The sequence below is a fragment of the Acinonyx jubatus genome, chromosome D1 (assembly GCF_027475565.1).
Source record: "Acinonyx jubatus isolate Ajub_Pintada_27869175 chromosome D1, VMU_Ajub_asm_v1.0, whole genome shotgun sequence".
Classification (NCBI taxonomy): domain Eukaryota; kingdom Metazoa; phylum Chordata; class Mammalia; order Carnivora; family Felidae; genus Acinonyx; species Acinonyx jubatus.
In genome coordinates, this window is record NC_069390.1 from 45,791,917 (window position 1) to 45,808,164 (window position 16,248).

At 39.8% G+C, this 16,248-nt stretch overlaps 1 protein-coding gene and 1 long non-coding RNA gene across 9 annotated transcripts in view; one reads left to right on the forward strand and one right to left on the reverse strand.

Annotated features, from left to right (window-relative positions):
- The window catches only part of PARVA (parvin alpha), a 192,012-nt gene that overhangs the window by 70,463 nt on the left and 105,301 nt on the right, over positions 1–16,248 (reverse strand). The window lies entirely within an intron of this gene.
- LOC106971843 (uncharacterized) overlaps positions 1–16,248 on the forward strand; it is an 82,290-nt gene that overhangs the window by 64,168 nt on the left and 1,874 nt on the right. For both annotated transcript variants that reach the window (XR_008290464.1, XR_008290463.1), the window contains one exon: positions 13,793–13,893. This is a non-coding gene — a long non-coding RNA (uncharacterized LOC106971843). The remainder of the gene's footprint in view (positions 1–13,792; positions 13,894–16,248) is intronic.

Genomic DNA, 16,248 nt, shown 5'->3' on the forward strand with positions numbered 1-16,248 from the left:
CTTTTTGGTGCAATTGTAAATGGGATTGTTTTCTTAATTTCTCTTTCTGTTGCTTCATTTTTAGTGTATGGAAATGCAACAGATTTCTGTGCATTGATTTTGTATCCTGTGACTTTATTAAATTTATTTATCAGTTCTGGTATCTTTCTGGTGGAGTTTTTAGGGGTTTCTATATATATAGTATCATGTTATCTGCAAATACGGAAAATTTGACTTCTTTCTTGCCAGTTTGGATGCCTTTGATTTCTTTCTGTTTTCTGATTGCTATGGCTAGGACTTCTCGTACTGTGTTGAATACAAGTGGTGAGAATAAACATCTTTGTCTTGTTCCTGACCTTAGGGGAAAAGCTTTCAGTATTTCCCCACTGAGTATGTTTGCTTTTGTTTTTTTGTATAAGGCCTTTATTATGTTGAGGTGTGTTTCCTCTAGATCCACTTTGTTGAGGGTTTTCATCATGGATGAATGGATGTTGTACTTTGGTCAAATATTTCTTCTGCTTCTATTGAAATGATCGTATGGTTTTTATCCTTTCTCTTATTGATGGGATGTATCATACTGATTGATTTGCAAATATTGAACCACCCTTGTATCACTTGATTGCAGTGAATTATTTTTTTCATACATTGTTAGATTCAGTTTGCTAGTAATTTGTTGAGGATTTTGCATCTATGTTCATCAGAGATATTGGCCTGCACTTCTCTCTCTCTCTCTCTCTCTCTTTTGTTGGTGTCTTTATCTGGTTTTGGTATCAGGGTAATGCTGGTCTCATAGAATGGATTTGGTAATTTTCTGTCCTCTTTTATTTTTTGGAATAGTTTGAGAAGAAAAAGTATTCACTCTTTAAATGTTTGGTAGAATTGCCCATGAATCTATCCAATCCTGGACTTTTGTTTGGAAGTTTTTTTGATTACTAATTCAATTTCATTGCTAGTGATTAGTCTGTTCAAATTTTCTATTTCTTTCTGCTTCAGTTTTGGGAGGTTAAATGTTTCTAGGAATTTATCCATTTCTTCTAAATTGTCCAATTTGTTGACACAAATTTTCATAATATTCTCTTAAACTCCTTCGTATTACTGGGCTGTCTTATTATTTCTCCTCTTTCATTTATGATTTTGTTTGAGTCCTTTCTTTCTTTTTCTCTTTTTGATGAGTCTGGCTAAAGGTTTATCAATTTTGTTGATAAAACTAGTTCCTGGTTTCATTGATCTGTTCTATTTTTTTGTTTGTTTGCTTTAGTTTCAATATCATTTATTTCTGCTCTAATCTTCAATATTTCCCTTTTACTGCTGATTTGGGGTTTATTCTTTTTCTTTTTCTAGCTCCTTTATATGTAAGGTTAGGTCATTTATTTAAATTTTTCTTGCTTTTGAGGTAGGCCTATATTATTGCATCTGAAACATTTTATACCACTGTGTTTTCATTTTCACTTTCCCATGTGATCTTTTATTTCATCTTTGATTTCTTGATTGACCCATTCATTGTTTAGTAGCATGTTATTTAACCTCCATGTATTTGTGGTCTTTCCAGATTGTTTTCTTGTGGTTGCTTTCTAAGTCAGAAAAGATGCATGATTTGTTGAGACTTCTTTTTTGGCCTAATTAATATGTGATCTATTCTAGAGAATGTTCCAGGTATACTTGAAAACAATGTGCATTCTGTGCTTTTGGGATGGAATGTTCTGAATATATTGGTTAAATCCATCTGGCCCAGGGTATCATTCAAAGCTATTGTTTCCTTGTTGATTTTCTGTTTGGATGATCTGTCCATTGATGAGAGTGAGGTGTTAAAGTCTCCTATTATATTGTATTACTATTGATTACTTCCTTTATGTTCGTTACTATTTTATGTATTTGGGTGCAAAATATTTACAATTTTTGTATCTTCTTGTTGGATTGTCCCCTTTATTGTTACATAATGTCTTTTTTTGTCTCTTGTGATAGTCTTTGTTATACAGTCTACTTTGGCCAATATAAGTATTGCTACCCTGGCTTTTTCTGACATCCATTTGCATGACAAATCTTTCTTCAGCCCCTCACTTTCAATCTGCAGATGTCTTTAGGTCTTAAATGAGTCTCTTGTAGGGAGCATATAGATGCGTCCCTTTTAAAATTTGCTCTGTCGCCCTATATCTTTTGAGTGAAGCATTCAGTCTATTTACATTCAAAGTAATTATTGATAGAATGTTTTTATTATAATTTTGTTTGTGGTTATTTTTCTAGTTTTTCTTTGATCCTTTCTTGCTCTCTTTCATGGTTTATTGGCTTTATTTACTGACATGGATTCCTTTTTCTTTATTCTTTGCATATTTATTACTGGTTTTTTATTCATGGTTACCATTAGGTTTATATAACATCTTCTGCATATAGCAGTCTGTATTAAGTTGATGGTTGCTTAACTTTGGACACATTCTTTACTCCCCCACCCCCACTTTACATATATAGTGTCATATTTTACATCCTTTTGTGAATCCCTTGATTGATTTTTACAGATATCCTTATTTTTACTGCTTTTATATTTCCTACTTTTCATACTCTCACAGTCTTCCCTTTCTACTCAAAGAGTACTCTTTAAAATTTTCTTACAGGGCTGGTTTAGTGGTCATGAACTCTTTTAGTTTTTGTTTTTCCAAGAACTCTTGGTCTCTCCTTCTGTTCTGAATGATAGCCTTGCTGGATAGAGTATTCTTGGATGCAGATTGTTCCCTTTCAGCACTCTGAATGTATCATGCCACTCCCTTCTGGCCTGAAAAGTTTCTGCTGAAAAATCTGCTGATAGCCTTATGGGGCTTTCCCTGTATGTAACTGTCTTTTCTTTTGCTGCTTAAAAATTTTTTTTCCTTATCACTACTTTTTGCCATTTTAATTACTATGTGCCTTGGTGTGGACCTCCTTGGTTTGATTTTGTTGGGGGACCTCTGTACCTCCTGGGTCTGGATATCTGTTTCCTTCCCCAGATTAGGGAAGTTTTCAGCCATTATTTCTCAAATAAATTTTCTGACCCCTTTTCTCTCTCTTCTTCTTCTGGGATCCCTGCAATGTGAATTTTATTGTATTTGATGGAGTCACTGAGTTCCCTAAGTCTATTCTTATGTTGCATTTTTTTTTCTTTGACTTGCTCAGCTTGATTAGTTTCCATTACACTGTCTTCCAGGTCATTAAATCACAATTTGTCTGCTTCCTCTAGCCAGCTATTTATTCCATCAAGTGTATTTCTAATTTCATTGATTGTTTTGTCTCTGATTGGTTCTTTTTTGTCTCTTTATTAATGGTCTCACTGATATCCTCGACTCTTTTCTCAAGTCCAGTGAGTATCTTTATGATCATTACTTTAAATTCTCTATCAGGCACATTACTTACATCTATTTTGCTTAGGTCTCTTACTGTGGTTTTTTCCTGCTCTTTCCTTTGGGACATATTCCTCTGTCTCCTATGTTATTTAACTCTGTTTCTGTGTGTTAGGAAAGTCAGCTAATATCTCCTGCTCTTGATGGTAATGGCCTTATGAAGAAGAGGACCTACAGTGCCCTGCAGTGCAGTGTCCTCTGTTCCCCAGAACCTGGTGCTTCAGAAAGTGTCTCCTATGTGTTGTGTGTGCCTTGTTGTTATGTCCTTGCCATTTTTTTCCTCCAGTCTAGTCAACTGCAGAGGCTCTCTTTGCCTGTTGTGGCCAGTTTTTGGTCACCAGCCAGGCAGGGTACATTTCAACAAAATGTGAGATAGTCTGTTCATGAAATGAGACCTGCCCCCACTGGTACTGAGGCCCTGCAAAATGTGAGGGTCAAGAGGTGGTATTGGTAGAGTTTGCACCAGTCTTCTTGGGAAGGGATCTGTAGCACTGGTACTGAGGCAAGCATAACTAGGAAGGGTGGATCTGCTGAAATAGAGGTTGGGGGGCAGGACTTGGTGTAAGCAAGTTAGGTAGTGAGTGTATGTACTGTGTTGGTTCCCATGGGTGGCTGTATTTATGCTGGGGGGAAGGGGGCTGGAGGTGTCTCCTCACAATCCCTGGCTCTCTGGGCCATGCTCTGAGATGAGTAAATAAATCTCCCTCCTGTATGCTCACCTGTTTTTGAAACTGTTGTATCTCCATGGGCTATTTGTCCTACTATTTCTTCAAGGGCCAGGACTCAGCTTCCTAATGCCCTCTGGACTCCCCTGAAACAGAGCTTGCTTATTTTTAAAATTGGAGGCTTTAAATCCTGCTAATTGTAAAAACTCATGAGATTCACTCCTCTCACCTTCAAAACCAAATATGGGGATTCATCTTCCCTGTGTGGGCTCCCTGGTATGATAGTCTATTTCTTCACATTCCTGGCTCCCTCTAACTGCAGATGGCCAAGGTCTGTTTCACTTCCAAACTGTGTCTCTGCCTTTCCTAGCTTCTTCGATGTGGCCTCTTCTCTACCTTTCGTGGAGTTTCTTCTGCCAGTCTTTAGGTCATCTTCTCAGTTATTTATGCTCATTGGAGTATTATCTAGTATCCATGGGATGAGGTGAGCTTAGGGTCCTCCTATTCTGCTGCCATCTTCCCAGCCTACTACTGCCTATGTTTTCTTTGAGGAGTTTTATGGTTTCAGGTTTCACATTTAGGCCTTTAATCCATAAAATATTTTTTTAAATGTTTATTTATTTTTGAGAGTGAAAGAGTACGAATGTGAGGGGCAGAGAGAGACACACATAGAATCTGAAGCAGGCCCCAGCCTCCAAGCCATCAGCACAGAGCTCAGCGCAGGGCTCGAACTCACGAACTGTGAGATCATCACCTGAGCCAAAGTCGGACACTTAACTGACTGAGCCACCCAGGTGCCCCGGCCTTTATTCCATTTTAAGTTTACTTTTGTGTATGATGTCAGAAAATGGTCTACTTTCATTCTTTTGCATGTAGCTGTCCAGTTTTCCCAGCACCATTTATTGAAGAGACCATCTTTTCTCCATTGTATATTCTTGCCTCCTTTGTCATAGATTAATTGACTAAATAAGTATGGGTTTATTTCTGGGCTCCCTATTCTGTTACATTGATCTATGTGTTGATTTTTGTGCTAATACCATTAGGCTTTGATTACTACAGCTTTTTAGTGGATCTTGAAATCTGGGATTGTAATACCTTCAGCTTTGTTCTTTCTAAAGCCTGCTTTGGTCTTTGGTGGTTCCATAAAAATTTTAAGATTTATTTTTCTAGTTTTGTGAAAAATATTGTTGGTATTTTGATAGGAATTGCATTGAATCTGTAGATTGTCCTCGGTAAATATGAAGATTTTAACAATATTAATTCTTCCAGTCCATGAGCATGGAATATCTTTCCATTTGTTTGTGTCATCTTCATTTTCTTTCATCAGTGTTTTATAGTTTTCAAAGTACAGGTCTCTCACCTCCTTGGTTATTTTATTCTTTTAGGTACAACTGAAAATGGAACTGTTTTCTTAATTTCTCTTTCTACTACTTTGTTATTAGTGTATATAAATACAACAGATTTCTGTGTATTGGTTTTGTATCCTGCAACTTTACTGAATTCACTTATTCTAATAGTTTTTGAGGGTTTTTTTTTGGTGAAATCTTTAGGATTTTCTGTGTATAGTATCCTGTCATTTGCAAACAGTGACATTTTTACTTCTTCTTTACCAATATGGATGCCTTTTTTCTTCTCTGATTGCTAGGACTAGAATTTCCACTATTATATTGAATAAAATTGGCAGGAGTAGACATCATTTTGATTGTGATTTTAGAGGAAAAGCTTTGTTTTCCACCATTGAGTATGATGTTAGCTGAAAGTTTTTCATATATGGACTTTATTATGTTGAGGTGTGTTCTCTCCAAACCAATCTGTTGCAAGTTTTCTTTTTTATATATAAACGGATGTTGAATTTTGTCAGATTTTTTTTTTCTGCATCTGTTGAGATGATTATATGATTTTTATTCTTCAGTTTAAAGTTGTGTGTTATGTTGATTGATTTGTGGACATTGAGCCAGGGAATAAATCCCATGTGGTTGTCATGAATGATTCTTTTAATATATTGTTGAAGGTGGTTTGCTAATATTTGGATGAGGATTTTTGCATCTATATTGATCAGGGATATTGGCCTTTTGTAGTGTCTTTGTTTGGTGTTGGTACCAGGGCAATGCTGTCCTCAGAATGTATGGATGCCTTCCTTCCTCTTCTTTTTGTAATAGTTTGAGGAGAATAGATTAATTCTTCTTACAGTATTTGGTAGAACACACCTGTGAATCATTCTGGTCCTGGCCTTTGTTGGGACTGTTTTGGTTATTGATTCAATTTCATTACTAGTAATTGGTCTGTTTAGATTTTCTATTTCTTCCTCATTCAGTTTTGGAAGATTGCATGTTTTTAAGAATCCATTGCTTCTAGGTTGTCCGATTTATTGGCATATAAGTTTTCATAGTAGTTTCTTATAATCCTTTGTATTTCTGTGGTATTGATTGTTACTTCTCTTTCATTTTGTCACTTCTCTTTCATTTTTTATTTTATTAACATAGGTCCTCTTTTTTTCTTGATGAGTCTGGCTAAAGATTTATCTATTTTTTAAATATATATCTCTATATATATATTCAAATATATACATATTTGAAAAAAAAACAGCTCCTGATTTCATTGCTTTTTTCTATTTTTTTAAAGTCTATTTCATTAATTTCTGCTCTGATCTTCATTGTTTACTTCCAATAATATTGGGCTTTGTTCTTTTTCTATTGCTTTAAATATAAGGTTAGGTTAAGATTTTTCTTGTTTCTTGAGGTAGGCCTGTGTTATTATAAATTTCCCTCCTAGAGCTTTTCACTGTGTCCCAAAGATTTTGGAGTGTTCTGTTTCCATTTTCATTTTTCTCCACATATTTTTTGATTTCTTCGTTGACCCATTGGTTGGTTAGTAGCATACTGTTTAACCTCCATGTGCTTGTGTTTTTTCTAGTTTTTTTCCCTTGTGATTGACATCTAGTTTCACACTGTTGAGGTCAGAAGGGATGGATGATATGGTTTTAATTTTTTTTTTTTAATTTATGAAGACTCATGGCCTAACATGTTATCTACCCTGGAGAATCTTTTTTATTTATTTTGAGAGAGAGTGAGCACAAGCGAGCATGAGGGGGCAGAGAGAGAGAGGGAGACACAGAATCTGAAGCAGGCTCCAGGCTCCAACTTGTCAGCACAGAGACTGATGCAGGGCTCAAACCCATGAACTGCAAGATCATGACCAGAGCTCAAGTTGAACACAACTGACTGAGCCACCCAGGTACGCCTCTTTTCATCACTTTGAATAGAGCATGCCACTCCTGGACTGCGCAGTTTCTGCTGAAAATTCAGCTGATATCCTTATGGAGTTTCCCTTGTGTGTAACTATTTTTTTCTCTTGCTGCTTTTTACATTTTTAAAAAGATTTTTCAGTTTATTGGTTTATTTTGAGAGAGAGAGAACATGTGAGCAGGAGAGGGGAAGAGGAGGAGGGAGACAGAATTCCAAGCAGGCTCTGCACTGTCAGTGAGGATCCTGATGTGGGGCTTAAACTCATGAACAGTGAGATCATGACCTGAACCAAAATCAAGAGTTGGACTTAACTGACTGAGCTACCCAGGCACCCCGATTTTTTTTTTCTTTAAAGTGATCTCTATACTCAACATGGACCTGGACTTACAACCCCAAGATCAAGAGTGGCATGCTCCACTGGCTGAGTGAGCTAAAATTCTCTTTAATTACTACATGTTGTAGTGCGGACTTCCTTGGGTTCACCTTGTTTGGGGTTCTTTGTGCTTCCTGAACCTAGATGTCTTTCCTTCCCCAGGTTAGGAATGTTTTCAGCTATTATTTCTTTTTTTTTCTTTTTAAAAATTTTTTTAATGTTTTCTTTTTTTTTCAATATATGGAATTTATTGTTAAATTGGTTTCCATACAACACCCAGTGCTCATCCCAAAAGGTGCCCTCCTCAGCACCCCCCATCAACCCTCAGTTTGTTCTCAGTTTTTAACAGTCTCTTATTTCAGCTATTATTTCTTAAAATAACTTTTTTGTCCCTTTCTCCCCCTCTTTTTCCTGCTGGGACCCCTATAATGCAAATTGTATTGTTCTTGATGTGGCCCAAGAGATCCCTTAACATATCCTCACTTAAAATTTTTTCTCTCTTCCTTCCTTCCCTCCCTCCCTATTCAGCTTGGGAACTTCCCATGACACTGTCAGATTGCTGCCATTCTTCTGCAGTTACTAATCTGTTAATTCCCTGTAGTGTACTTTTCATTTTGGTTATTATATTTTTCAATTTTTATTGGTTCTTTTTTATATTTTCTGTCTCCTTATTGAAGTTCTAAGTTCTTCCACTTTTCTCTGCAGTCCATTAAGCATCTTTATAATCATTACTTTAATCTCTTTATCAGGCACATTGCTTATATCTGTTACATTTAGTTCTTTTTCTAAGGTTTTGTTTTGTTCTTTCATTTGGCACATATTCCTCTGTCTCCTCATTTTGCTTAACTTTCTGTGTTTGTTTTTATGAATTAGGCAGAGCAGCTACTTCTCCTAAACTTGAAGGAATGATCTTGTGTAGACTTTGTGTGCTTGGTGACTTTGGTTGGCTGGCTGGAGCTGTGCCTGCTATGGGCTATGAAGTGGCTATGGGCTGGGGTGGTCTTGGGGCTCAGAGTATGCCCTGACAGGGCAGCTGAAGTGGACATAAGCTGGTGTAGTCTCTGGCCTCTCTGTGCAGCAGGCACCCTGGAATGACACTTGAAGCTGATGTGGGTGAAAACTTCAAGCTGGAATACCCTAGGGCTCTCAAGGTAGAGGGTGGCCTCTCGGGGCAGCTAGAGCCAAGCTGGAATGCAGACTGAGGGAGGGGGGTGTCCTGGGCTTCCCCATGCATGGGATGCCCTTGCAGGGTGGCTGGAATGAAGGTGAGCACAAGGTAGGAGTTCCCACGGTGACTTGCACATGGGGCACCCTGGAGGTTGACTGGGATTTCCCAGCTTATGTCTACTTTGACTCCAGAGTACTTTGTGCTGGGGTGCCAAATATATACCCATCTCTACTAACAAGTAAAAGAATAAAAATAAAAAGACTGCCATTCAGCTTGAGGCCAGAAAATTCCTCCTCCGGTTTAAGAATGGTAGTATACATTATCTTCAAGTGTTCTAGAATCAATGACTGTTCCAGTAGGAAGATTAGAGCATGCTGTCCAAAAGCGCTTAATGCTATGATGAAAATATTCATTTCTGCACTATCCAGTATGGTAGCCACTTGACACATTTGGGTGTCAAGCACTTGAAGTGTAGCTGGTGTGACTAAGTAGATTTTTACTTTTGGTTGCTTTTATTAGCTACATGTGGCTAGTGGAACTGCATTAGCTCAGCTGTAAGGTTGTATAGGCCATCTTCCTGGTTTTACAGAAGAGTGATCTGAGCTGCTGTCAAATGCAGATCTTAGATCTCCTGTCCGTGTCTTCATTCCTCTTTCAGTTTTACCACAGCTTCTACTTTAGCCTAAGTACTTGTAGGTGTGGGAAAATGATCATCAAAACCAATATGATCAAACCCTACAAGACGTTGCTCCTCCTGGGATTAAGGGGTCATCCCTATTCAACATCCACCAGTTTCCTTTAGCCACTTATTCCCTACATCACTTGAAGCTTTCCCCCCATCAATACTGCTCCCTCTCTAGTTCAACATCATCATTGTTGCACAAAGAGGTGTTTTGCTGGAGCTTCCTCCACTTCCTCTACTACTCTTGGTCATCTTCAGAAGTCTCATTTCTGATCATGTCATTTTGCTCACAAGCCATTAGCATTTACCACTGCCTACCCACCAAATGTAGTCCACAATTCTTTGTTCAAGGTCCTCTGTCAAGCAGGCTCCTCTTCTTTCTGTAAATAAATTTTTCATTTCATTTTCATTTCATTCCTTTATCCAGTTTTTTTGCTTTTATATCAAAAAGTTGCTCCCCATTTTTTTTAAAAATTTACTTCCAAGTTACTTAGCATATAGCGCAACAGTGATTTCAGGAGTAGATTCCTTAATGCCCCTTACCTATCCCCCCTTCCACAACCCCTCTAGTAACCCTGTTTGCTCTCCATATTTAAGAGTCTCTTCTGTTTTGTCCCCCTCCCTGTTTTTTATATAAGTTTTGCTTCCCTTCCCTTGTGTTCATCTGTTCTGTGTCTTAAAATTCTCATGAATGAAGTCATATTTGTCTTTCTCTAATTTTGCTTAGCATAATACTCTATAGTTCCATCCACGTAGGTGCAAATGGCAAGATCTCATTCTTTTTGATTGTTGAGTAATACTCCATTGTATATATACATACCACATCTTCTTTATCCATTCATCCATCGACGGACATTTGGGCTCTTTCCATACTTTGGCTATTGTTGATGGTGCTGCTATAAACATTGGGGTGCATGTGTCCCTTCGAAACAGTAGTGCAGTTGCTGGGTCGTAGGGCAGTTCTATTTTTAATTTTTTGAGGAACCTCCATATTTTCCAGAGTGGCTACACCAACTTTCATTCCCACCAACAATGCAAAAGAGATCCCCTCTCTCCCCATCCTTGCCAATATCTGCTGTTGCCTGAGTTGTTAATGTTAGCCATTCTGACAGGTGTGAGGTGGTATCTCATTGTGATTTTCATTTGTATTTCCCTGATGATGAGTGATGTTGAGCATTTTTTTCATGTGTCTGTTGGCCATCTGGATTTTTTCTTTGGAGAAGTGTCTATTCATGTCTTTTGCCATTTCTTTACTGTATTATTTGTTTTTTGGGTGTTGACTTTGATAAGTTCTTTATAGATTTTGGATACTAACCCTTTATCTGATATGTCGTTTGCACATATCTTCTCCCATTTTGTCAGTTGCCTATTAGTTTTGCTGATTGTTTCCTTCGCTGTGCAGAAGCTTTTCATTGTGATGAGGTCCTAATAGTTCATTTTTACTTTTGTTTCCTTTGCCTCTGGAGACGTGTTGAGTAAGAAGTTGCTGTAGCCAATATCAAAGAGGTTTTTGCCTGCTTTTTCCTCCAGGATTTTGATGGCTTCCTGTCTTCCATTTAGGTCTTTCATCCATTTTGAGTTTATTTTTGTGTATGGTGTAAGAAAGAGGTCCAGGTTCATTTTTCTGCATGTCGCTGTCCAATTTTCCCAGCACCACTTGCTGAAGAGACTGTCTTTATTCCATTGGATATTCTTTCATGCTTTGTCAAAGATTACTTGGCCATTAAATTTTTCATTTTAGAATGGTTTTTGGATTTATAGAAAAGCTGAAATAATAGTTCATACAGTTCCTGCATATTCTGAATCCGGTTTCACCCATTGTTAGCATCTTATAATACTATGGTATGTTTGTCACAACTAATGAACTGACATTAAGTCCATGCTTTGGGTTCTTCTCATCATTGTCACCTTTAGTGCCCTCTATTCTGTAATAGGTTTTCAGACTTTCCTTGCTCTTTATGACCTTGATGGTTTTGAGGAGCACTGGGTTTTTCCCATGTTTTTCTCATGGTTAGACTGAGGTTATGGGTTTTGGGAGGAAGATCACAGAGGTGAAGTGCCCTTTCCACTGCATCGTATCAAGGATGCATGCTATCAACATGACTTATCATTGGTGATGTTAACCTTGATCACTCGGTCAAAGTAGGGTCTATATCTTGTTTCTTTACTGCAAAGTTACTTGCCTCCTCCAGCTCCATCCCATAATCATTGGAAGCTAGTCACTAAATGGAGTTCACTCAAGAGGTGGGAGTTAACTTTCATTTTTTTGAGGGGAATGTAAATACATGAATTATTTAGAATAATTCAGTGAGGAAGAGTTGTTCCTTTTCTCATTTATTTACCTATTTATATCAATATGGACTTAAGGATATTTACACTTTGGGCTATAATCCAATACTATTGTCATTCATCTCTGTGCTCAAATTATTCTACCATTAGCCACTGGGAGCTGTTTTAGGTTGGTCCTGAATACTTTCCATATGCTGTCCCACACATCTATATTTTTTCTTAGTACCTCTTTTCGGCACTGCAAGATGCTCCAGTCCTACAGTTTGCCAATTTTCTGCATACCCTGGTTTCTATTATTGGAGAATGGTGTAAGAAATCAAGATCTGGGTGCTGGGTCTCATCTGTGTTAGCCACAAGTCCCACACAACCACTCCTGAAGTTTGCCTACCCACATATTCCTTGTCTGTACAACACTCTCCCACCACTCACCCTGAAATCCACATGGGCTTACATTTTGTTGTGCTGACTAGAATGTTCTTTTCCTTCTTCATCTGGTTTAAATTCTCCTTCCCTAAGGACTCATTCAAAATGCCTCCTCATTCATGACACCTTTCCTAAACTACTTGGTATCCCACACATACTACCAGACTGTGAGTTACCTGAAGGCACTGTGTTATGCAGTATGTTACACTGCAACATATTTCCTTTCGTATCCCTTAACTCAGCAGGTAGCATCTAGCAAATGAAATGGCTCTTGCTTAATGAATAGTAATCGACAAGAGTAAGGTCAATGTAAGATGTTCTCTTTAGGGTCTACCAGGGACAAACACATACCCTAAAGCTAAACAAAAAACTCTCCTGCAGAATCTTTATGCCCAAAGGACCCTGCTCAGTCTCATGCTTGAAGAAGATATCCTGTTTCGGGCATATGCTGTTGTGAACTAGAAAAAAGAACCTTATGACTTTTAGCCCTCAACACAGGCAAGTACATGCACATATTTAAAGATAAGAATCCATTAACTAAAACATACCGTAAGGAAGCTCACAGAGCTATCCCAAGTCAGGAAAGCTTATGTTCACCTGAAATGATTATCTGGTGCAGGCATTTTTCTAGAATCCTTTATCTCCTGTCTCTCTTGGTAGTATCCCTGGCCTAGGTGTTGGGGATGCAAGTGCAGCAAGCTTTTATCCTGAGGTGTGGAAAGGTCTGGAGCGGTTGCTGTGAGGAGATGGGGGTGGCGGCACAAGTACCTGATTTTTCCCTGGCAGCAACACCAAGGGACTCAGCAGGAGCAGCCCCTACAGCAGAACTTGTACCTTCTCGTATTCCTGGGTGATGTGGATGCCTCTTCCTGGAGCTCCCTGGTTCACCTGCATTCACCCCCAATTGGCGCCCAGCACACCATGGGTTCCAATTCTGGCCCTGAAGCTCTTCTTCTCTGCACAAGAGCTTCTCCATCAGAAGTACAACCTAGAAGCTCTTAATTCTTACGTAGGCAATCCTCAACCACAGGGGGATGGGAGGACCCTCCCTGTCCTGGGGAGGATGACTTAAGGTGTTTCTCAGAGGGAACCCTGCAGGACTGAACCCTGGTTGCAAACTCAACATCACTGGCCTTTCTCTTGCTCTCTTACATTCCCCACATAACTATTTACTTTCTAAGATCACCTCTCATATGAACTTCCTCCACCCAAGTCCTTGTCCCGGCATCTGCTTTTGGGAAAACCTGAACTCAGAACTGCAGCCAGGGCAAGAGAGAAGACCCCCCGGAACAGAGGCAGCTCAGAAAGAAGGACTGGGGGAAGGTATGTCAGAAGAACCTTCCAGATATGCCTGGGGTCCCTGAGAAAGGCAAGTTGAGCAGCCCCAGTGCTGCCGAACAAGCAGTATCTGGCTGCACAAAGGAGACCCAGGTATGACACTGCCTTCACAGGGTTTGTGATCAGAGAACACCCAGCCATGCTGCTCAGCAGAGTCTATCTGTCATCTTGGGGATGCTCACCCATTCAGGCTTTCACCATGACCCTAAAACACACAGAGCCTTTTGCTGAGAGATTCTTGCCTCCACATCTTGTTCACTTCCAGGTTCTGAGTCCTTGCCTCATGAGGTCATCAACCTCGTTTCCTGGATTCCAGATGCATTTCCTGCTCCTGAGGTGTGACCTGGCACATCTGGACTCCTTGAGGTCCCTGTGGCATTTCCATCTTCTTCTAAGTACCCGTGTTTCATAGTTAGTTTACTAATCCCAACCTCAGCCCGCTCCTGCTCTCTGGGCCCAGCCCAACTGGATTTCTAGAAATGATTGTGTCTCATTCATTGTAGTACCACCAGGTCATCGTACTGTGCCTACGTTTACGTGTGCTACGGATAGCAGGTTACAAACACTCTCTAATGTGCCCATATATTGATTGCAAAATACCATTTTCTAATAAAAAAAAAAAAAAATCCAAGCTCCGCGGAGAAATGACTGATTCCAGGGTCAGAGTAAGTAAAGCATAAGAGGAGTCTGGAACATCTTATGATGCCAGAAAGTAAGTGCTAAGAACAAAAAAATATGGAGCAGCAGGTCAAAAGTGTCCAGAAGCCAACCTGAAAGAGCTCCCAATGGTCAAATGGTGAAAGCTGGAGGTATACGAGCAAAAAAACCCAAAAAACAAAAAAACCCCCGATAGATTATAACCTAGAGTGTGAAGTAAGTATCCTTGTGTCCATACTGATATAAATACTGAATAAATAAGTAAATGGACCAACTTTTCCTTGCAGAAGGATTCCAATTAATAAATGTAGAAGGAATGAAGAAAATAGAAAATCTCCACTCAACCACTGCAGTAATAATTGAGGCAGCTATGATCCACTGAATAAAATCAGTGGGAAACATGTAAGGAGAAACAAGATATTTGCATAATCTTAAATTATCTTGCCCCCTAAACAAATGAATCGTAAAGAGAAAAATAGCAACTTCGCAGTGAAGGGATCTGACAGACACTGCCTTCCCCAAGTGATCCAGGTGAACTCACCAGTAATAAGACAGGTTAACATTGTGGACCCTGGGTACAACACACCCAAATGGGCCTGTCACTTCTGGGGTATTCTTCCCCCAAATTTATGACCTTAATCTAATAATCAGAAAACATCAGACAAACCCAAGTTAGGGGCTATTCTACGCAATAACTAATCAGTCCTCTTTCACAAGTGTCAAGGTCATGAAAGAAAAGGCAGTCACAGTTTGGAAGGGACGTGATACAATCAAGTACAGTGTGCAATCCCAGATCAGATTCTAGAACTGATAAAGACATTCATTTAAAAATCTGGTAAAATCCAAATAAATTCTGGGACTGAGGTTGATTTCTTAGGGTTTGGTACCCGTACCATGGTCAGGTAAGACGTTAGCATTAGAGGGAGCTGGGCCCGAGGGGGTCAGGAACTCTGTACTCTCTGTGCGACAATATTGTAAGTCTAAAATCAGTTCAAAAGAAAAGTAAAAAAACAAAAAACCCACTGACAAATGGCCTATTAAGTGTCAAGACAAATAGTACCGAGGCAGGAAACGGCGTATCACAGAGAAAAGGGTGTTTGGAGCCGGAGAAGCTAAGGTGGCAGCAGAGGGGCTGGAAAATCAGAGAAAGTGCCACCAACCCAGCACGTGGGGAGCCAGCACTTTCTAAGTGCTTTGCACATACCCCCTGGCTGAGAAATGGGGTGGTTCGACACATTACATAGGGGAGTACAGTTGTCACAATTTGTGACAGGACAAGGAGCAAAAGGGCATGACTCCTAGGTTTCTAATCTGAGCATTTGGCTCTATTCTGGCAAGCAGAATAGCTTTGGTGGGGAGGAGGAAGATCAGATCAGTTTGAGGCAGCGTGGTTCCTAGGTGACACCCAGGTGGGCATGCGTGGAAGGCAGTTAGCACATCACCTCACAGCTTCAGGGAGTGATTATCAGAGAGGTAATGGTTGAAACGCAGGAGGAGATGCAATCACCCAGGAAGAGGATAGGAGAGAAAAAGGGAAGGGAGGGGCCACAGATGGAAGACTGAGAAGTCCCCGCCGTTACAGAGAGAAGTCAAGGGTATGAAGAAGATGGGGAAGAGAGGGTGTGTCGGAAGCGGCATGAGATCCCAGAGACCACTGGGCTGGGGAAGGGGGATGAGACATTTGGTAGTTAGCGTCAGATGCCACAGCACAGGAGATGTCAGAATCGATACTGGAGACCTCAGAAGAGAAAGCAGATGGAATGATGATACCCAGGCTGTACCTCAGAAGGTAGTGATTAGTGGTGAGGAAGCAGATACAGTGCCAAATATTCTTTTGAGGAACGTTGCTGGGAAAGAGGAAGATAGAGGGGAAGTCAAGGTTGGAGCCTATCCTAGTCAGCCTCCCGACAGACACCTCCCAGGCACTCACGATGCATATTTTTACCTGCAAACTGGTTCTCTCCACCTGGGCACCCTGCCTGTACCTTTTCATGTGTGTCCCCATCTACCTACAAACGGTCTAAACTTAGGTGGACAGAAGGAACATCACCTTTTCAACGCGAA